This window comes from Pongo pygmaeus, chromosome 11 (assembly GCF_028885625.2).
Source record: "Pongo pygmaeus isolate AG05252 chromosome 11, NHGRI_mPonPyg2-v2.0_pri, whole genome shotgun sequence".
Lineage (NCBI taxonomy): Eukaryota > Metazoa > Chordata > Mammalia > Primates > Hominidae > Pongo > Pongo pygmaeus.
In genome coordinates, this window is record NC_072384.2 from 129,456,381 (window position 1) to 129,479,238 (window position 22,858).

At 34.8% G+C, this 22,858-nt stretch overlaps 1 long non-coding RNA gene across 1 annotated transcript in view; it reads right to left on the reverse strand.

The window, feature by feature from the left end:
- LOC134737716 (uncharacterized) overlaps positions 1–22,858 on the reverse strand; it is a 125,698-nt gene that overhangs the window by 18,315 nt on the left and 84,525 nt on the right. Inside the window, exon 2 of the long non-coding RNA XR_010122894.1 lies at positions 11,078–11,203. This is a non-coding gene — a long non-coding RNA (uncharacterized LOC134737716). The remainder of the gene's footprint in view (positions 1–11,077; positions 11,204–22,858) is intronic.

The following is a 22,858-nucleotide window of genomic DNA, read 5'->3' on the forward strand; positions in this document are numbered from 1 at the left end:
ATCTAAAAGAGTTTCTATTCTAATGCAGATCAGCTGACAAGAAATTCTCTTAATTTTTGCTAATCTAAAACAGTTTCTATTTTACCTTCATTTTTGATAAATACTTTTGCTAGACACTGAACTACAGGTTAATGTTTTTGTTTTGTTTTGTTTCTTTTGCACTGTCTTCTGGCTAATTGTTTCTGTTGAGAAACCAAATTTCATTCTTACTGTTGTTCATCTGAATATGATGTCCATTCTTATTCTAACTGACTTAATGATTTTTATTGTTTGGGGATTTTTTGCATAGGTTTCTTCCTTTTTCACAAGTTTTATTTTGATGTGTCTAGTTGCCTTTATATTTAAACTGATATGCTATTGACCTATTTCTTGAGTTCCTGGTTCTATCTTCTGGTGTCCAGAATTACATTAAACCAATCCAATGAATTCTTTGTTTCATATATTGTAGCATTCTAGAATTTTCTAGAATTTTCAGTTCTAGAATTTTCATTTAGTTCACTGCTAGAGTTAGTTTCTCTGCTAAAATTCTCTATTTATGCATTTTATCCACTTGCCACTAAATGTTTTAAATTCTTCATAACAATTATTTTTAAATTCCTTATCTGCTTAGTGTAAAATCAAGTTTATATATTAGTCTGCCTTAATTGATTGCCTTTTCTCTTGATTATGGCTCATATTTTTTTGTTTAGTTGTAAATCTCATGTTTTAAAAAATTATATTGTGCATTTTTTTATAAAGGAACAGTAGAAACTAAAGTAGATAATATGTATACATATGTATTTTGCTTTCTTTCATTTTGTTTTTCCCAGAAAGAACACACACTTTTCTTCTCCACACAACTTGGGTGAAGGCTGATCACTAAGATACCCTCATGGGCCACAACTTTAATTAGTTTAAGTTTCTATCTGGTTTCCAACAAGATTATATAAAATCTCTCTCTGCCTTACTGCCCTACTTCTAAGTTGCCCTTATTGCCCTCTGAGGAGCCCATTTATTTAATCTTATCAGAATTTGAGTGAGAAGGAGGTTGGGTTAGTTTTAGTTTACCTCCAGACTAAACTTTAGTCTTGTTTGTGATGCAAGATCTCCTGCTGCTCTCTTGCTATTTCCCCACTACTATTCAATCACTGAGATTCCCAGGACATGAGGATTTTCAGAATGAGGGATTTGTTTTTGCATTTATGCTTCCCCAGACTTCTTCTTGTCATGTCAGATCATTCTCTCCATCAAATTTTGGCTCATTTCTCTTTTCCCACCAAAATCTGTCTGCTTAAGGGAGGCGGACTGAACAGCCTCTGCCAAGGCAAAGATTAGAAAAAGGTGCCCTGTATGAAAGTGGCTGCTGTTCTTTACCTACCTATGAAGGCCTTATCCCTGCCTGGAATTTAGTTCACTTAGACTTCTATGCATCCATCACACTGTGTGGCTTAAAAATATACATATATTTAAAAGCCACTCACATATATCAAATATATATATGTATATATATAGAGAGAGAGTATATATATAAAAACTCATGAGAGTTTTAGTTTATATATATAAAACTCACGAGTTTTAGTTTAGTTTAGTATATATATATATAACTCTTGAGTTTTAGTTTAGTATACATATATAAAACTCATATGAGTTTTAGTTTAGTATATATATATAAAACTCTTATGAGTTTTAGTTTAGTGTATATATATATATAAAACTCATATGAGTTTTAGTTTATCCAGTGTTTCCTCACTGTTATAATGGAATTGACAGTCATTCCATCTTAAATGAAAGTGAAATCCACTGTGTTATTTTCATTATGGAAAGAGATATAAGCCATGAATTGTGCAATGAAAATAAATCACCAGGTATTAACAAAATGGTGGACTAGAATGAAGAATTTAGCATGAGTGTAGATTTAAAACTAACAAGCTTTTTAAGATAGTAAATCTACAGAAGAATAGGTGAGAAAATAGATACCTGAATATTAATAGGAACACCTAAATAAATACATAGAAAGAGTTTTACCAACTAAACTTCAGTGGAATTGCTAATATTCTGTCAAAAAGATAGTTTATTTCAATATCTTTTACATGACCTGAAAAATGTGCATTCCAACTGCTATTGGCTGGATTATGTTTTTCCAAAATTCATATGTTGAAGTTTTAACCTCCAGTACCTCAGAATATGACTATATGAGGAGAGATCTTTAAAGAGGTAATTAAGTTAAAATGAGGTCTCTGGTGTGGGCCTTAATCAGATCTGACTAATGTCCTTACAGGAGGAGGAAACTTAAACACAGAGAGAGACACCAGGTGTGGGTGCACACAGAGAAAAGACCACATGAGGACACAATAACAAGAAAAGCATCTGCAAGCTAAGGAGAGAAGCATCAGAGGAAACTGAGACTGAGGACAGCTTCATCTTGTTTCTAGCCTCCAGAACTGTGGCAAAATAAATTTTTGTTGTTTAGCCACTTGGTTTGTGGTATTTGCTATGGCAACTCTAGCAAATGAATATACCAACCAAGAATCAAAACTATCACGTCTTATTTCAGTCTAAAACCATAGGTATCATCTAATTAAAAGTTCAAGGCTATTTAAATTTTACAAAGTACTGGAATTTGTCATTGTCCTTTAACATGCTGGGGAGACTAATGGCCATTCTTCTCCTGAGAAGATATAGTCTGTTGGTAATAGTAAAATGTTCATGAGAATGTCTTACACTTATATCCCAGACAAGGTGGCCCCAAGGCCAGGGGAAGCATAGCTGTCATTGTCTTTTAATCACACGGAGCATAATTTTTGCTGACTTCAGAGCTAAGAATGTTAAGGCATCACTCTCCTGGAAATGAAATTAGTAGTGACAGGACAAATGGGATTGAGCATGGCTTTATGCTTCTACCATCATTTCCACAAGCTAAAGACAGAATGTATTTGTGCAGCACAAGTCAAAACTGTCCTATAGTTTATAATGCACTCATTCAAATAAAATTAAACTTTATCTACTGTGTGAGCAGTCCTATTTTATCCATCTCTGGTGATCCAAAAAATTTCATTCATGGCATTTGATTGATAGGCCTCATAAGTCTCTTCAAATCTATTATTTCCCCCTGCATTTTCCTGCTTGCCATTTTTTTTGAAGAAAATTTTTTTTGTCTCATAGAATTTCCATATTCTAGATTTTACTATTAGGATGCATGTGGTTTTAAGAAATGTTCCTTCAACCCTTAATTTCCTCTAAATCGTTGTGAGATACTGTGCTTGAGTAACTCAGATAATTTATGTCTCACTACACCACACCCTTTGTTTATTTTTAACGTGAAGATTGATTGTTCAGGTATTGTCAGCACTATTCATCCATAATCAAGATTTCTACCCTCTTTCCACCTAATAGTTTTGGCAGTCACTCATAATCATTACCTGCATCCATTACTGCACTGGGGGAACAAAATGGTTATATTCTAATTCCTTATTACTTCTGCATTTACTCACTGAATTTTTAAAACTTCAAAATATTTAGGGATTTTCTAATTATCTTTTTGTTATTGAAATCTAATATCAATAATGAATTAGCATAGGTATTGTGTTTCAAGCTGCTACAGTTATCTTTATTGATGATGTCTGATTGCCCCTATTTTGCCTGGGAGAACTCTTTCAGATTGACTCCCAACTACTCCTGACACAACCCAGAGTCTTTAACAAAGTCCTTTGCAACTGGCGTGAAGAAATATTCCTGAACTATCTTGTCCTTTTCTCATCCCATACCTGGAATCAGCCACTTCTGCAAACAGGCTGGCTTTTTTTGGCGAGAAATGATATTTAGCAATCACAATCTGGGTTCTACAGGGTGCTTATTGCTACAGATGGATCATTATTTTCATGTTTTTTCCAGAGACAGAGCTAAGAAAAAATGAAAATACAAGAACTAGAAAATGTATCGTGAGTTTATACTGTTATTTTCAATTCAAATTTGGGATTAACTGGTTTTCGCTTCACGTTTTTTGTCTTGTAATATGTCTCCTTTGTATTGAATATTACGGTTCCTAACGGCATTACCATAATCACTTATTTGCTTGTGTGTGTGTGTGTGTGTGTGTGTGTGTTTCAGACTAAATTCAGAGTTGTTTTTTAGAATCATATTTACATGGGAAAAATATGTTTAATGATATGTACAAACCAGTTAACTCCAAAATACATCTATAGCCCCCCTCCCACCCCACCAATCTAATTTTACAGATATTCCAGATGAGGGAAGAAACCTCATTTTACAGAAAGGGTATTTCATATAAATTTTGTCATATCTATGATAAAAATGAAAAAGCAAAACTTCAGACTAGATAACAGGGGCAGATCTTTACATTCAGATCTCAAGCTGAGTGACTGGGGCTTCTGTTTCTCCAAGTTAAAAAGGAAAAGACTAGAAAGCTAGGAGAATTTACAATAGATTTTTTTCACCGCCTGAAAAAGAAGGCCAGTGAGGTGGTGATGAGGCGTACTCCATGATGTCTGGAAATTTCTGAAGTAGGAGCTGTAGAGTAAGTAAGCTGCATAGGAAGTGACAGAAGGAGAATGGCAGATGTAGAGATTGAATGATGACATAATTTCCAGGACACAACAATTTGTATGGGTGTCTAAGGGATGGAGAAGGGAGAGGCCAGTAGAGCTAAGGGAGTCAAGAATTGGGAATCCAGAGTTGGGTGGATCATGCATGTAAGTATCTGCAAAGTGAGATATGGTCAACTCAGGGAGTGCCTTAATTACGATGTGGAACTACATTACCAAGATAAATACATTACCAAGATTTCTCTTTATGCCTGCTAATGTCCTTTAAACATTCCTTTCTAGAGCATGTCTTAAACTATACCTTATGGTACAATACTTTTTTTTCTTTCTTTCTTTCTTTTATTTATTTATTTGAGATGGAGTCTCGCTCTGTTGCCCAGGCTGGAGTGCAATGGCACGATGTCTGCTCACTGCAACCTCCACCTTCCGGGTTCAAGTGATTCTCCTGCCTCAGCCTCCCGAGTAGCTGGGACTACAGGCACGCACCACTATGCCCAGCTAATTTTTGTATTTTTAGTAGAGACACAGTTTCACCATGTTGGCCAGAACGGTCTCCATCTCTTGACCTCATGATCTACCCACCTCGGCCTCCCAAAGTGCTGGGATTACAGGCGTAAGCCACAGCGGCCAGCCACAGTACAATACTTTTTTTGGGAGTGCCTGAGCCACATGAGCAAGGAGCCTACTAAAGACTGGAGTTGGCAGACGTCTCTGCATCTCCTTCGTATTGGCCAAATTAGACTCAATGGCCTGTTTATGCTGCCCATTCTTTCTTAGGAAAGTATTTGGTTGTTTTCAAAAATGCTAGCTTAAACACTCTTCTATATGTGTTCCTGCATACTTATTCAACTAGGATAAATTCTTAGAGATGGTAGGTTAAAAGTTATGCATTTTTAAAGGCATATTAACTTAACTGGTACTTTTAATTGGAAAAATGTCATACTTATTGCCAAAATATCATTGAAAATGTTAATTGGTTTTTATGTAACCCAGGTCTTACTGAGTCATAATTAAAAATATTCAATAGGAGAAGGGCAAAGAAAAAAATGTAATCAGCATAAACAGTGATGAATCTAGATTTAGGAAACCTACAAACCTACTTAAATAAATATATTTCATAGTAGATTATATTTTTATTTTAATAAGAATCCCATTTTTCTAATATTTCCTTTTACATGTCTATTTTTCTGGCATAAACTAGTTTGTGTGACTCTACTAGGTGGCTGATTGGTGTCTCTAGAATCTTGGAAACTTCACCAAGCAGCACAGGAAGTGGTTTATGTGGAGATTATGTGGAGCACAGATACATAAAAGATAACATCAGGTATACCTTGTTAAGCTCAAAGTAGACAACTGGTTCTTAAAAAAACAGCAACAAAACATCAGCTAAAGCCTTCAGTCTAGTTTTTATTTATTTATGTATTTATTTATTTACTATATGACCTCTTTTTTCTATTCAATACTAGTCAATGTTATCTAATCTCAATTCATTGCTTCTGTTTCTATATCTGGAAAAACAAAAAACAAGATTGAGTTGTAGAATCAATGACATTCACCTTTAATATCAAGTTGACCTCCAACAAAATTGTTAGAAATGAAGTTTCATATAGAGGAGGAACCATTCCACTCATCTACGTAACAGCATGAGAATTGGCTTCTGTTTCTGTTGTTAATTAGGCATGCTCTAGTCTTCCAGGCTGACAATGCACAAAGGAAATGACAGAAATCTGATCGTGCAGATGAGAACAGTACAGGCCTTCTCAAAGCATATTAACCAAGGAATGGAATTTCTGTGGTTAAAGTCATAAATGGTCCCCCAGAGAAGCCATTGATAATCACGGTTTTGATTGAATGAGGTCCTTCAGCAATGCATACTGTTTACCTATTTTTAAATTATCTAACAGATTTAATGTTTTTGTTGTGGTCCCATGAGGCTTTGCCTTCTTCTATGGAATTACCTTGACCAGAGCCTCATTAAATGACATTTCCTCTAATTAGATTTCTTGGCTGTTAAAAATTATTATGCTAGAAAACCCACAACCCATCCTCCCACTTCCCTCTTCCATTACTTCCATCTCACTCTTATGTTTTTATTTATGCAAGATGCAAGCCAGATGTTATATTAATAAGAGAGCTGATTTTCCTCAAGGAGCCATTCATCAGCACAGAAGCACACCCTGTTGCAATTTCTGGGAATTCCTTAAGTTTTTTCCTTGCTTTTTTCTCTCATTTTAAGTAGAAAATTCTGGAAGATATACTTAAAAACAATATTATTGTAAGTACAGGATTACATCTGTTTATTGTGAATGCTGATAGAGATTTGGAGTTTTCACAACGAAATTTTGTGTGTAAAGAAGAAGGAATTTAGAAACAGGAAATATATTTTATATAAATGTAGGTAACATATTACAGTTGATGTGCATAAGCTTCTCAAAAAGTTAATTAAAGTGAAACAGAGATTCCTTATCAAAACATTGAATTATATGACATTTTCATTTCTGTGCTAATGAGTGACATTAAAACAAAGAAATAAGGAGCTTCTTATACTCTTCAGATGAATACATCATCTAGAACACAATAATTTTTTTTAAAAGAAAGGCCACAGTTAAATTCATTATGATTCCAAAAATAATCTTTTAAAATTGACATGAAATCCTTCAACAACCAAACTCCCAGGACTATTCAATAATAATTTTAAAAATATTTTTAAAATACTGAAAGGCTTAGTTCTAAGCCTCCCCTCATTCCCACACTGGATTTGTTTCTGCAGCTTAGATGAACTGACCGGATGACAGAGGTCACGTTGAGTCTGAGACCACACAGATAAGACTTAATCCTGGAAAGCCAAGCAGTACTTCTTCTTTTAAACATGTTGTCCAGGCACTCATAACCTATCTGTATATTTGTAAGTGGGAGCACACTTTTTTTTTTTTCAGTTGTACCCTTTAAATCAAAATACATGTACAGCCCTAGCAACCACTGCTAACTCCCCTAGCACCGTCATAGGTGGGAGCTGATAAGACAAAACCTTGATTTTACTAAGCCAGTTCTAGTAGTAGTAATTTGCAACTAAAAATCAAGTCCTCACTGATGCCATCAAAACTTTGACCAATCAAAGGAACAATGATCTTGCTACTTGAATTGATGTGAACCTCAAAGAAATTATGTGTCCCATGAAGAAGGAATACAAAGAGTAAAGAAGTTCCATGTTACTGAATAATTTTTAACATTAATTAACCAAAATAAAAGAGGTATGTACATGGACCAATGATTATCATGCATAATAAAAACTATAATTAATTCAATTTGAGACACATGTCCAAGTAAAAAATATGAATTAATGAATTATTGAACACTTCACTATAGGCCAAGCATCCTCAGATAGTTGATAAATTGTACTTATACAATTTGGAATATGTTTCATTGCAAAAAATAGAAAGCCCAAATTACGGTAGCTTAAACAAAGAGAAGTCAAGTCTATTTAACAAAATAAGAAAGCCAGAGATATGCAAAAATCTAGCCTTGGGAACTCAGGATCTTTTCATCTTTCCTCTCAAAACTTTTTTATGTATTGGCTTTTATCCTCATCTCATGGTAACAATGGAACTCCTCTAGTTTGAAACACAATTTCCATGTTCTTGTGAGGAGGAAAAGGAGAGAGAAGAAAGAGTGAACACCTGCCCTATTCTCTCTATTATCAGGAAAAACAAAAAGAGCCTTCCTTAAGCCTCTAGTAAACGCCTATTTTTTTTTTTCTCATTGGCTGAAACAGATGGCATAGATACTCCTAGCTGCAAGGGAGCCAGGGACAATGAGTATCTCACCAGGGTTAGGAACTCTGACTTGCCAAAAAAAATATAGATTTGTTTTGGACAAAGAAAATGAGAAAAGATATTCGGTGTGTGCCCCAGGTTATGTCTAATACTTAGAAGAATACTGCCAATTGGGTATTTTCTCCATTTACTTTTGAGGAAACTGAGGCACACAGAATTTAAGTTATATGTTGCAAGGGCTCACAGTTGGTAAGTACCAGCCATAACTCATGGCATGCAGGCCAGACCTGGTCCATGGGAGCATGTGGCATGACCTTTAAGCCAGTCACTGACATTACCTTCTCCTCTTTAATTCCTTGTGACAATCAACATTAATGCTTCCTAATTGTTTATGAGGATGTGCACAGCATCTTTATTTTTATCCAGCTAGAACAGTGCATAAGTGATCATTGTGGCACCTCAGGGAGAATACAACACTGGGAGATTAAATAGAATTCCTTTGGTATTCTCTTCGCATTTCTTTGATAGCATCACCCAAGCCCAAATACCATCTTTACGTGCTGACTCCAAAACTTAGACCTCCATACTGTACTTTCCTCTTGAACTCCAGATTTGTATATCCAACAGCCATTCAGCATCACCATCCTAATGTCTAGAAGGCCTCTCAAGCAGTACATACTCTAAATTTCACCTGATTGCTCACACTTCTCACCTCCTCTACTGATACCACCCACATCCAAGCTACCAATATTTCCACCTTGGACCACTGCAATAAGAATCCAAACAGATTCTCCTGGCAGCCCCTTTCCCTCTTACAGTGTACCATAGACATGCCAGTCAGAGTGATCCTGATAAAACATGATAGATTATGTCACCGGTCTATTCAGCATCTTCCAAAGTCTTTCCAGCTCACTTAGAATGAAGCTCAATCTATTTGTGCTGACCAAAAAGACCTGACTTCATCCCCTAGGATTTTGCTGACCTCAGCTCCTACTACCTTGTGCCTCATTCAGCTTCAGTCACACTGACCTCCTTGGTTTACTCAAGATTCTGCCTGCTAGAGAGTCTCCCACCTCAACCCCTTTGCACATGCTGCTTCTCTGCAGTGTTCTTCCAGTATCTAGGTGGCTTGCTTCCTAGGAACCATGGGCTCCTACTTTATTTTTCACCATCACCCTTGTTGTCCAGTCACATACTCGATGTTTTATTTATTGCCTGATACCCTCAAATAAAGTTTAAACTCCCTAAAGGCAGAAATTTTTGTCTGAATTGTTCACTGATATTCTACGTTCCCTAAAATAGTACCTGGAATATAGTAAACACTCAATAAATAAGTGTTGAGTAAATGAATGTCAAATAGTCCCACCAGTCATAGATAGTATCAGTCAATCGGTTGGCAAACGTACAACATAGACCTACGACATTCATGGATGTATGTTTAGTGCATCGTGGACAAAAATAAGAAAATTATATTCTAGTTGGGGAGTTTGAGAAACATGTACATAGAACCCAAATAATCAAATACAACACAAAACTATGGCAAATCAAATAAGAACCACATTTACTTAGGCCACTGCCATCTTCTGAGACAAGACATACAAATACATCATTATTAAATTCATTTTTTTAAAGCAAGTTTCAGGTCTATTTATTTATTGAAAATTTTCATGGTAACACAGGTTGACTTCAAAATAAATATTCATTTAAACATTCAAACATCCATTCTTTCAAACATTCATTCAAAAAATGCTTACAGTGAATGTCTTAGTTCAGGATGTGATAACAAAGTATCATAGACTGGGTGGCTTATAAAGAACAGGGCTGGGTGAGGTGGCTTATGCCCGTAGTCCCAGCACTTTGGGAGGCTGAGGCGGGTGGATCACTTGAGATCAGGAGTATGAGACCAGCCTAACCAACATGGTCTAACCTTGTCTCTTCCAAAATTGCAAAAATTAGCCAGGCATTGGGGCATGCACCTGTAATCCCAGCTACTCAGGAGGCTGAGGCAGGAGAATAGCTTGAACCTACGAGGCAGAGGTTGCAGTAAGCTGAGATGGTGCCACTGCACTCCAGCCTGGGTGACAGAGCAAGACTCTGTCTCAAAAACAAAACAAAACCAATCAACCAAACAAACAAAAGAACAGAAATTAATTTCCCACAGTTCTGGAAGCTAAAATTTGGGATCAGGGTGCTAGCATTGGTGGGATTCTGGAGGGCTCTCTTCGTGTTGCAGACTGATGGCTTCTCATCGTGTCCTCAGATGGTGGAAAGAAAACAAGAGAGGTCTCTGGGGTCTCCTCACAGAATTTCTTCAATGGGCATGAATCCAGTTTAATTATAAGGGCTCCACTCTTATGATCCAGTTACCTCCCGAGGTTCTCACCTCCTAAATCTTCACATCGGGGATTAGGATTCCAACATATGAATTTTGGGGAGATGCAAACATTCAGTCTGTAACAATGAGCCTCTCCTGTTCCAGACATTGTCTAAAGGAGGTAGGCTCTAATTGTGGATAAGTAGAGACAGGTCACTGGCACTTAGAGAGTTTATCATCATTTACTTGAATTTTGACCTGACATATGTTGAGAAACTGCAAATTATTTTTGTGATTGTGCTCCATAGAAACATGCTTTTTCTTATGCCTGGAATTCCATTCAAAATATTTTTCCAATTATAAGCTATATGAGGAAGAGGAATATGGGCACAGGAAAATTGGGGAGGCAAAAGACAGGATATTTCATAAAAAATTAAATATATACTTACCATATGACCAGGGGTTTCACTGCAGTAGAAATGTCTTGTACACGGAATCTCATTAATAGCTAAATCAATAATATCTAAACACTGAAAATGATCCGATGTTCATCAGCAATTCACTGGACAAACAAACTGTGATAAAACCAAACAATTGGATATTAATAAGTAATAAGGACAAACTATTGATGCACACAACAATTTTGATGGAAATCCTAGTTGTTGTGAAAATAAAAAAACAGACACAAAAATGAACTGCATTAATTCTATTTATATAGTTTCTAGAAAATGCAAACTAATCCACAAGGACAGAAAGCAGATAAGTCATTGCAGGGAGACGTGAGTGGAGAAAAGGACAGATGGCTAAAGGACTCAAGGAAATGTTTTAGGGTGATGGGAATATTTGTCATGTTGATCATGGTGACTGTTTATGAGAGTATTCATCTGCCAATACAAATCAAATTGAACTCCTTATATATGTCCAGTTTTTTGTATTAAAAAAGTACCTAAAAAAGTTGCAAAAAAATACATGGTACAATTTATTAAAAAAAAAATTGGTACCTCCTGTCACCCCAAGACAAAGCAGTGGCTGAAGCACATGGCAAAATATTTAGTGTATATTAACTACTAAATGCATCCTTGTTGAATTATATGTATTTGTGAATGATAGTAAACACATATAATGCTTAGAATGTTCTAGCATCATTTGTCAATATATTTAAATTAATTCAATTATTTAAAATTAATTTAAATATGTTATTTTATAAAATTAATTGAAATATATTATTTAAAATATAATTTTAAAGCACAATGAAGTAAATTATACTAGTGTTACCCATTTTAAAAATAAGAATAATTAGGCATAAGTGTCCTCTATCTAGGTTAGAATATTGAAGCACTGAGAGAAGCTGAGCCATAAAGTTTACCCAGTTGGTGTCTCACAGAACTGAGACTCCTATGAAAGCCATCTATCTCCAGAGACATATTTTTAACCCCCACAACATACCACCATAAAGAAGGATGGGAAGAAGGAATTCAGGAATTCAGAAAAAAGAGAGTGCTCTGTGTGCTTGGAAGTTAGAGAAGTCTTTATCAAAAGACAGGATGTTTGCTGAGCTACGAGAGCTAGGGAAGCTCTGGAGAAGGAGGAGGGTGGACGTGCATCCCAGACAAGGCTGACCTCCAGGCATGATTGGGCCTGAGAAGCTATTTGTCCAGTCTTTGGTCACATTTCCTTAAAGGATGAGCTAGATCAAGATCCACTGACATTTTATCTTATAAATATTGCATGTAGGATATAAATAGCTGGTTCAGTAAGGAAAAGGACAGAGGAGGTGGTATCTCCTCTGGCAGAGGCCCAGTGACAGGAAGAAACAGAATATGGAACTAGAGCTGATTGTTTAATGATTAATGAGACAATTCTTTTATTCCATGTATTACGTGACTAGGGAAACTGATGGGACTTGGCTGCTCATACTAAAAGAAAATATTGCTTTCAAAAGTGTCATTTGCCAACACCAGAATTGGTTTCCAGAATTACTGATGTGTAACAACAAAAATATTACTTTTGTGATTTTACCATGGTGGTAAAGATGGCATTGACCAGATGTCCAGGAGAACAAAATCAGTACATAGACTCAAGTCCTAAGACACCAAGAAACATCTTTTATACCAAACAACAAAATGAGAGAAAGGCAGTCAGATGAAGTAAAGGTCACACAGGGTTGCAGGAAGAAGCCAAGAGGGCATCAAGTGCACATTTGGAGACAGCTCACAAGGCAAAACCAACAAGTCTCCACTCTGAATGAAAGGAGAGCAGGGTTGCAGTGAAGCTGCCCCAAACCCTTGCTGATACAACAATGATGAAAAAAACATGAGGCAGTAAGAAACATTGCTCATACGCCATGCTTGCAGGATGCAGTCTGCCAATGAGGAAGTGGGAGGAGACATACTCTGCATTATGAGTAACGCTGTTGCTACAGTTTGATTGGGAAAAATAGTGCTAAGATAAATTCACTCTCACATACAACCAGACGTCATAAAGAGAATTTCTGCCAGCCTAAAGCATGGCCCTCATTGCCACAGCCTCCTAAAAATAGTAAGTCTAGAAGGAATTTAACTTATTCGGATATGTGCAATGATCAAAAAACTACCCTCACCTAAACGGAAGATATTACATGCCCTCAACCAAGGGAATAAAAGAATGGAAAGTGACAAATAGAAAATTCAAAATAATGTAAAAATGGAACTAATTTAAATCATTATAAAGACATCACCCCAACCTATAAAAACTTAATAAACAAAAGTCATGAACTAAATGCTGTCTTAAAACAAGAGCTTAAAGCAGACATATGAAACTGAAAGCCATCTCAGAAACAAATGTCATTGAAAGCAACAGAGGAAAATAAACACTGCTAAACACTTGATGGATAACTTGATAGCATGGATTATGAAAAGCAATAAGCAAAATGAAATTGAAATGAAGAAAGTCGAAAGTAAAGAGAAAAATGGTAGCTGTAAAAGTAATGCAAAGATAATCTGACAGATAGTTAATTGGTATCCTTAACAGAGAGGACCAAAATAATAAAACCAAATATATTCAAGAAAGATAAAATTCAAGAAAACATTCCAATTTACTTAAAAACATACATCAATTAGATTTTAAATATATGTAACAAATTCAGATTTTGTGGAGCATAAAGGCTAAGTGATCAAGTTACCTCTCAGATGAAAAATATCACGCTGACTTAAAATTTTCTCTCAGCACATTAAATCAGACAAGGCAGTTAACAGCATTCACAGAGTCCTTAAGGAAGCTTATGTCTATCCAAGGCACCACTCAAGTATAAAAGCAACAGACTAATATGTTTTAGATATGCAACAGATCAAGAAATATGATTTCTATGAGTCCTTCATAAAGAAACTAAAGAACTTCCTTTATCCAACCTAAATATAGATGGAATGCCATTGAACTCATTTAGCACTATGAATAAGACTAAAATAAATGTAAGGAATGTGATTAATGATAAACTAATAACAAAAAGCTAATATTTAGTCAGTGTTTAATAAATGTCAGGCACTGTTCTAAGTCCTTATAAAATTTCTGTGAATTGTATAGTGGGATAATAATAATACCCACTTCACAGAAATTTTATGAGGACTTAGAACAGTGCCTGACACTTATTAAACAATAAATAAACATATGTGCACTCAGAGGTTTAGTAACAGAATACAAATATCTACCCTAATAATATACAAATAAGATAACTGAAAGAATTAAAAATAAAGGAAAAGACATTGCTCATGTCTTCACCTTCTATAGTGATAGGGAAATGACACGATTTTAAATTGATAAACAATGTAACTCTAATTAAAAGTATAAAAGTAATCACTAAGGTAAATAATAGTAATTATTAAAATCAATTGGTTGAAAGAATGGGGATGAATCAGAAATATAATTATTTTAATGATTGATTATAATAAAAGATGACTTTTATTATATAACAGTAGAATTATGAAAATTATTGCTAATGTAAAAAGGCAAGCTCTCCAAATTATTGGAAGGAATACATGCACACAAACCAAATCAAAGACTATGCACACTACGAAAAGACTGATACAAGAACTCCAAATGCAATCAAAACAGAAAGCATAGAATAAAATATGCTTCTACAACTAAACAAAACTCTCATATCATAATTATAAGCTAATTAAAATCACATATTTAAATAAATAAAACATCTGATTGAATCACAAGGTAAAACTATTTTATATTCAAGAATCAAAGAATCAATGTTACATTCAACATTTTGTTATATGGAGGATGCATACTGAAACAAAATTGCAACAAAAAAAATTGAAAATAAAAGAGCATTCAAAATAACTCCTGAAAATACAAGACCAATGAAAGCAAGGTAAGTAACTTTCATATCAGACAAGACTGAATTTAGGATAAAGAGAATTAATAAATAAAATGTGAACACTTTATTGCCAAATGACTACACAACATATATCAACCAAATAATATATAACCAATCTTAAAAATAAAGTTGAAAGAAAATACAAAGAAAACTGACAGATTATATTTCATCTCTTCTTTTCTGTGAAAGATTATCAGTGGAGAAACACAAGTAAAGTTAAAGGAGATTTAATTAACAAGTTAATAATATAAATCAAGCTAATATGCATATAAAAAACTATACTTCACAAATAGAAAATACACATATTTTTTCAAAGACCCTTGGAACATTCAGAATATATTAGATCACAAAGAGAACTGCAATGAATATAAAATTGTAGAAATAATGTTTGCAATAAACTCATGAACAGAAAGAAAAGCCTACATGGGGAATTAATAATGAGCCTGAGATTGTTTCACATGGAATCTTACCAAACCTTAATTGGTTTGGTAACCAAACCAAACAATTCCAATGCTACTTAAATTATTCCGGAGTGGGAGTCCGCAAACCTTTTCTCTAAAGGGCTTTGTGGGCTACCCGGTCTCTATTGAATCTACTCAACTCTATGTCCATGCAATGAAAACAGCCATAGACAATATATAAATTAATGGACGTGGTGTGTTGTGTTCCAATAAAATTTTATTTACAAAAACTTTATTTTTATTTATTTATTATATTTTGGCAGCAGGCAGCAGTTTGTCAACCTCTGTTCTAGAATATAAGGGGGAACATTTAAAAAATTATTTTTATAAATATAATGTAACATTGATAACGAAATACAGTAAAGCGTCACAATAATCCTAGTTCTTTCTTATGAAAATCTACACAAAAATCCACAACAGAATCAGTAATAAAAATTCAGCAGCACTTTAAGAGAATAATACACAATAACCTGGTGGTCTTTATTCAGTAATGTAAGTATGGCTCAATGTTAGAAATCCATTAGCATAATTCAGTATATTAATGGTTCAATAGTGAACATTTTAACATCCATTATTTATGAAAAAATTATTTAAAACATAGTAATAGAAATATAAATCTTTAATATGTCTTTATCAAACTGGCCCAGAATTATGCTAAATAGGAAGCGGTGAAAGATTTATTTTTTAAAAATAAAATGTCCATTATCAAAAGAAAAATAAATGAGGTATGAAAATTGTAAAGGATGGAAATACATGTGTCATTATGGGCAGATGATATCGGTTTACCCATAAAACTCAAGAGACTCCATTAGGAAACAATTAAAATGCCCTGGTACTTTCTATATCTGTATCTATGTATCTGTATCTATATTAGTCCATTCTCACATTGCTATAAAGAAATACCTGAAACTAGGAAATTTATAAAGAATAGAGGTTTAGTTGGCTCATGTCCTATAGGCTGTACAGGAAGTATAGCAGCTTGTGCTTCTGGGAAGGCCTCAGGAAACTTCCAATCATGGCAGAAGGTGAAGGCGAAGCAGGCACATCTTACATGGCCAGAACAGGAAGAAGGTGCTATATACGTTTTTCTTTTTTCTTTTCTTTTTTTTTTTTTTTTTTTTTGAGACCGAGTTTCGCTCCTGTTGCCCAGGCTGGAGTGCAATGGTGCCATTTCGACTCACCACAACCTCCACTTCCTGGGTTCAAGTGATTCTCCTGCCTCAGCCCCCCAAGTATCTGGGATTACAGGCGTATGCCACCTAGCCCGGCTTATTTTGTATTTTTAGTAGGGACGGGGTTTCTCCATGGTGGTCAGGCTGGTCTCAAACTCCTGACCTCAGGTGATCTGCACGCCTTGGCCTCCCAAAGTGGTGGGATTACAGGCGTGAGCCACTGCGCCTGGCCATACCATACACTTTTAAACAACCAGATCTCGTTAGAACTCTATCAGAAGAAGAGTACCAAAGGTATGGTCCTAACTATTCATGAAGGATACACCCCCTTGATCCAATCCCCTCCCACCCGGCCCCCAATGTTGTAATCCCCCAGTGTTGGGGTTACAATTTTACATGAGATTTGGGTGGGGGCACAGATCCAAACTATATCAGTATCTGAACTTACATATATGTTATATGTAATAAGAATCAGGTAGTTTAATAGAAGAAACAGCTACAAAAGATAAAATAAATTACCAAAGCCAAATCTTATCAGAAATGTGCAAAATCCATATTAAGAAAAACTTTAAAGCATTAGTGAGGTACCCAAAAGACTGAAAAACAGTTAAAAATACACCATAATCTTAGCTAAAACTCAATGACATTATTCAATAATTTTTTCCTAAGTTACTTGATAAAGTTATAACCTTCCAAATAGAGTGGCTGGGGATTTTAAAAAATAATCAAGCTGATCCTGAAGTTAATATAGAAAAATCACTAGCAAGAGGAATCAACACCTGAAAGAAGAGGGTAATGAGGTGACACTAGCCCTGTTATAAAGGCTAATTAATTACTATAGTGTCTTACTGTGCCTGGATAAATAGATCAAAGAAAGAGTATGTAAATAGACCCAAATACATCAGGGATTTTATTTTAGGATATTCATATCATTCATATTCACATTATTGTGAATATCCTAAAATAAAATCTGGATCTGGATTACTCAACAAATGGTAATGAGGCAATCAGGTAGCCATCTAGAGATAACAAAAACTAAATCACTATATCCCTCTCCAATAAGAGTCAAATGGGTAAAAAAATTAATTCCAGCAAGTAAAGCCATAGAATCACAAATATGTATACAGTGCAGAAAAGGCCTTTCTCAATCAATCACAAAATCCAGAAACCATTTATGGAAAGGCTAATTATTTTGAGTATATAAACTCCATAATGCATGCATGAACAAAAATATTCATAAACAGAGGCAAATATTTAAAAATATTTTTAAAAGCACATAAACCACAGTCTTTAGAGCACATCATTACAAATCAATAAAAAATTCAAATGACTATGACTGAATAAAGGTATGCCATTTTGTTATTTATTTTCTGTTTATCACATACATCCTTTTTTGTTCTTCTGTCTCTTTTTAGCCTTCTTTTGGGTTGAGTATCTCTTAAAATTCTGTTTTAATCTCTCTATTAGATTTTTGCTTATTTTTGATAGTCAAAAAATATTGGTGGTTATTTTGGTGGTTAGCATTAAAAACAAAGTGCAAATGACTCTTATACATATTGAAAAAATGCTCAACCTCACTTTTTTATTTCATTAATTATTGCTCTTGTCTTTATTATTTTCTTTCTTCTACTTACTTCGAGTTGATTTATAGGGTTTTTAAGATGGTTTATGCTCTTACTAATGTTTTACCTGGCTGTTTCATCAATTACTAAGAGAGAGTTGTTGAAAGCTTCAACCACGGCAGCAGATTTATACAAAGAGACACAGAGATTTTAATTCATTTAAATTATGTCAATATATACTTCATAAATGTTGAAACTCTATTATCAGACACACACATATTCATAATTGCTATGCATTACTGAGGATCTACCATTTATTAGGATAAAATGTTCCTTCTTGGTTTGGATAAAACTGTTTGTCAGTAAGTCTACTTTATCTACCATTAATATAGACATTCCAGCTTTCTTATAAGTATTTTCAGGATATATTTTTCTCTCCGTGTTTAAAGTGAATCTATCTGTGCCATGATAAGGTGTATTTCCTCTGGATCACATATACCTGCATCTTGATTTTTTATTTTTATTGAGCCTGATAAACTGCCTTCTAATTGGAGTATGAAGTTCATTTGCATGTAATGTTAATTATCATTGAATAAAGGTACGCCATTTTGTTATTCACTTTCTGTTTATCCTATATGTCCTTTTTTTGTTCTGTCTCTTTTTAGCCTTCTTTTGGGTTGAGTATCTCTTAAAATTCTGTTTTAATGTCTCTATTAGATTTTTTGTTTATTTTTGGTAGTTAATTGGAGATTACAGTACTGTCTTTTCACAATCTATTTAGAGTGAATATCACAACACTTCAAGTAAAACGTAAGTACTTTATGACCACATAGTTTCAATTTTCCTGATCCCATTTGTTTATTTATTATGAATATATTTTCTTATAAGTCCTTGAACATCATTATAACAGCTATTTTACAGTCTTATCTGCTTATTTCAATATCTGGATCATCCTGGAGTTGATCTCAGTTGATTTCCTCTTCAGTATGTGTCACACTCTCCTTTTTCTTCATATGTCTAGCAATTTTGCATTCACTCCTATACATTTTAAAGTAAAGATTGTAGAGACTGTGAATTCTGTTGTGTTCCTCTTAAGAGAGCTAATTTTGTGGACAAGTAGGAAGTTAACTTGTTTGAACTCAAGTTCCACACTCTGTTTTCCTTGTGTTGGAGTTCAGTCAAAAATCTTTTTTCACTTCTTTTAGCCTTAATTGGTCTGCTCAGAGTCTTCCCCACGATTGTGTAATTCAAAGATACATTCTTATATTCAAAGATGTAAGAATAACTTATATCCAAAATTTAGGGCTTTCCAATTTTGAATGTCTGCTTTCCAGGGTTTTTCTCCTCGCCTTTTTAGCTGTTGTGGCCCTCAACTCTGTCCTGTGACTTGATTTCCATCCAGTTTTAGCCACCTTGAGAGGTGATAACTGGGACCTGCCTTTAGTCAAAGAATCATTAAAAACAGCATAATCACTCAGTGTCATTCTTTTCTTCTGAGTGTCCACTCACTTCCAGTTTCTTCCTGCTTTTGTCACACTCCAGGACATACAGATAGTAACAATGTTTTTACAGATTCTCTAATTATTTTGCCCAGAGTTTATTATTGCTATCTATGAAAAGCTTGGTCTGATATGAGCTATACACTACTACTAGTGGAAATGGAACTCTACCAGGTTCCCTTTTAATTTTTTAAGTGGATATTAGGATTACAACGAGATAGTGGTTTTGAAAGATAAAAGTGTATGTAATAGATAAGAAAAGATAAAACTGTATGTTGACTGCGATTGAAGGAGTAGGTATTTTGTATATTGTTAGTGGAGGTGAATTATTATGAACCATTGGTACCTAGTTGTGTGAAGTATAAAATTTCTTATTAAAACTAAAAATTTATGTTTTTGAGTGAGTAAATCCAAGTCAAATCCATTCCACAGATATCCACATGCAAGTGCCAGTGGTAATGGGTATATAAGGATATTGATTACAATATAGTAATTGCAATGGAGTTGAAAATCTTATACATCTAATAGTGGGAACCTAGTTGAATTAATTTCATTGCATCAATTGAATATAAAAATTACCATGAAGACAGCTAACACATATATAGTGGTTTGTCATACCACACAGCATTCTAAGTGCTTTACATGTATAATCTCACACAGTTTCCAAACAATAGTACTATTATCCCATGTACATATGAGTCACAAAGTTCAGCAACATGCCCAAGATGACACAGATAGTAAATGCCAAGATTAGTATTAAAACCCAGGGGAATCTGATTCCAAGATCATAGAACTGACCACAATACTGTGCTGTCTCACCATAGTATAGTAATGAGCAACATAATGAGAATGAAGCAGTTTTCCAGGTACTGATATGGGACACTTTCAGGATGTAAATTTAATGAAAAAGGCAAGGTGAGGAATAAGTTTATAGAATCCCACCAATAATAACTAAACAGTAATTTACTAATTAAAGGATGATATACACACATTTTTATATATTTGCATATACATAGATTATCCCTGAAAGTGTACTTAAGAAACTGGTACTTGTGGAAATAATTGGGTAGCTGAGGCACATGGTAGCAAGGGAGAAGTTTCACTGCATACCACTTTGTGTCTTTTGAATGTTGTGCCATGCCATATGTTACCTAATGAGGGAAATGAATTAATCTTCTTTCCAGAATAACACATGTTTAGTGCTTAGTGCAGTATATGGTTTACTGTAAACACTCACTCACTTTGTAATGGAAGTGCTTATAAAGAGTGAAATGGCTGACTCTTCGTACATAGGCAACACAAGAAAGCTTCAGCCAAAAGTCTGTTAGCAGCATTGGAACTTTCCTTTTCTCCAGCGCCCTCTAGACACAGCCCACACAGAGCTGGGTCTAGAGTAGACAGTGAGTAAACACTTGTGCCCAGCCAAAAATCTCAGTGCCCAACTTGAAATTGATCACACTAATTCCTTTAATTCTTAAGTTGACACATTTGAATTTTCCTTTTCCCTTATCACTTTCTGTCTTTATAATATTCATTTTGATGTTATTTACTGTGCTGTAAACCTCAAATAATATTGAAGAAAGAGATAAAATACTTATAGCTGGCATATACAAATATACAAATTTAAATGCCTGTTTACCAAGGCTTTCTATAAAATAGAGAGAATTTATTGCTCTCACAAAACATCGACACTCAGGCTGTCCATTCAACCTAGTGAAATCATTTACCTATGGTAATCTGCAATTTGCTAGTTCTGCCAATGCATTTTGTTTTTCTCTAGTGTCTGTAACATAGTAATTCTCATTTCCCTCAATGTGAACTCTAATCCAAATGATCGACCAATATGCTCCTTAAAGCTTAACTTGGAAATGGTAATCTCTTTCTAAAAACATTGCAAAATAACAAGATCCTGTCTTAATGCAAAGGCTGAAGTGTAATGAAGGATTTGTGATACTATTTGTGAATTGCTTAAGCATCTGTCAGTAGCTTGAGTTTTATGCATTCTCAGGCTGCTAAATTATGCCTTTGTATGTACGAAGAAAACATGCCTAACATTTTTTACGCAGGGGAGATAAACCCAGTTTGTGGGCTCTGCTGTAAATGAGACTGCACTCAATACTTGTTTATGGTCCCTAAGACTGTGCAAGGAGCCTGAAATTTATCAAGTAATTATATAGTGGAAGTAGAAGCTGGAGCTTTATGTTGATTGGCTCAAGTCAATTATAACTTCTATAAAACTGCTCCCATCAACTTTTGCAATTTGTAACATATATTACCATGACAGAAAGTAGGCTCATCTGTAAATTGCTTTTTTCCCCCCAAAGTCTAAACAGAAAATTCTGCCTTGACTCATAATAAATGCCTCTCTCTTTGGTATATGACTGGGACACCTAAGGATACCTGCTTTTCCTCCCTTTCATAAAATGAGAGCCTTAACTATTTCAAATAAATTGAGTTTTCCTTTTATTTTCTTATATCTCCATAGGTGTGTAAATACATCCGGTTATTGCCTATCTGGCTATTCAAGGAAGCACTGCAATTTTCTCCATAGACACTTCAGGATCAGCCTGACACAGAGTCATTAAATGCAGAAATTAATTATTTCCCCATTGTTCTCATTCTGTCTCTTGACCACCAGAACACTTGCTCCAGAACCCACTTAGACTGTGGATTATTTAGCTCAGCTCTTACTCATCAAAACTCATCTGTCTTGTTTCTCATTCTTTCGGGCATGCATGAGACTAGCAACTCATTCCACTCTGGCCAAGCTTGAAGAAGGGAGTGAACAGCTGGTTGACTAGAACTATTATACAGAAAAAGCTTATGAGTTACATTTCCCCAGCATGGGAATGGAAACCACTTAATCCTCAGAGTTACAGTATTCTGGACATGGAAAAGATTTTTGAAATTATGCATTTTCCACATGTCATAGATTTGGAGACGGATGTTCAAAAAGACCACCTAGTATTACAGAGCTAGTTAATTGAAGATCTGGAACCAGACATCAAATCTCCTTTTTTTTTTTTATAGCTTGTTTAAGTTCAGGGGTACAAGTGCAGGTTTGTTACATGGATAAACATGTGTCTTGAGGGTTTGTTGTACAGATTATTTCATCACCCAGGTATTAAGCCTAGTACTCATTAGTTGTTTTTCCTGATCCTCTCGCTCCTCCCACT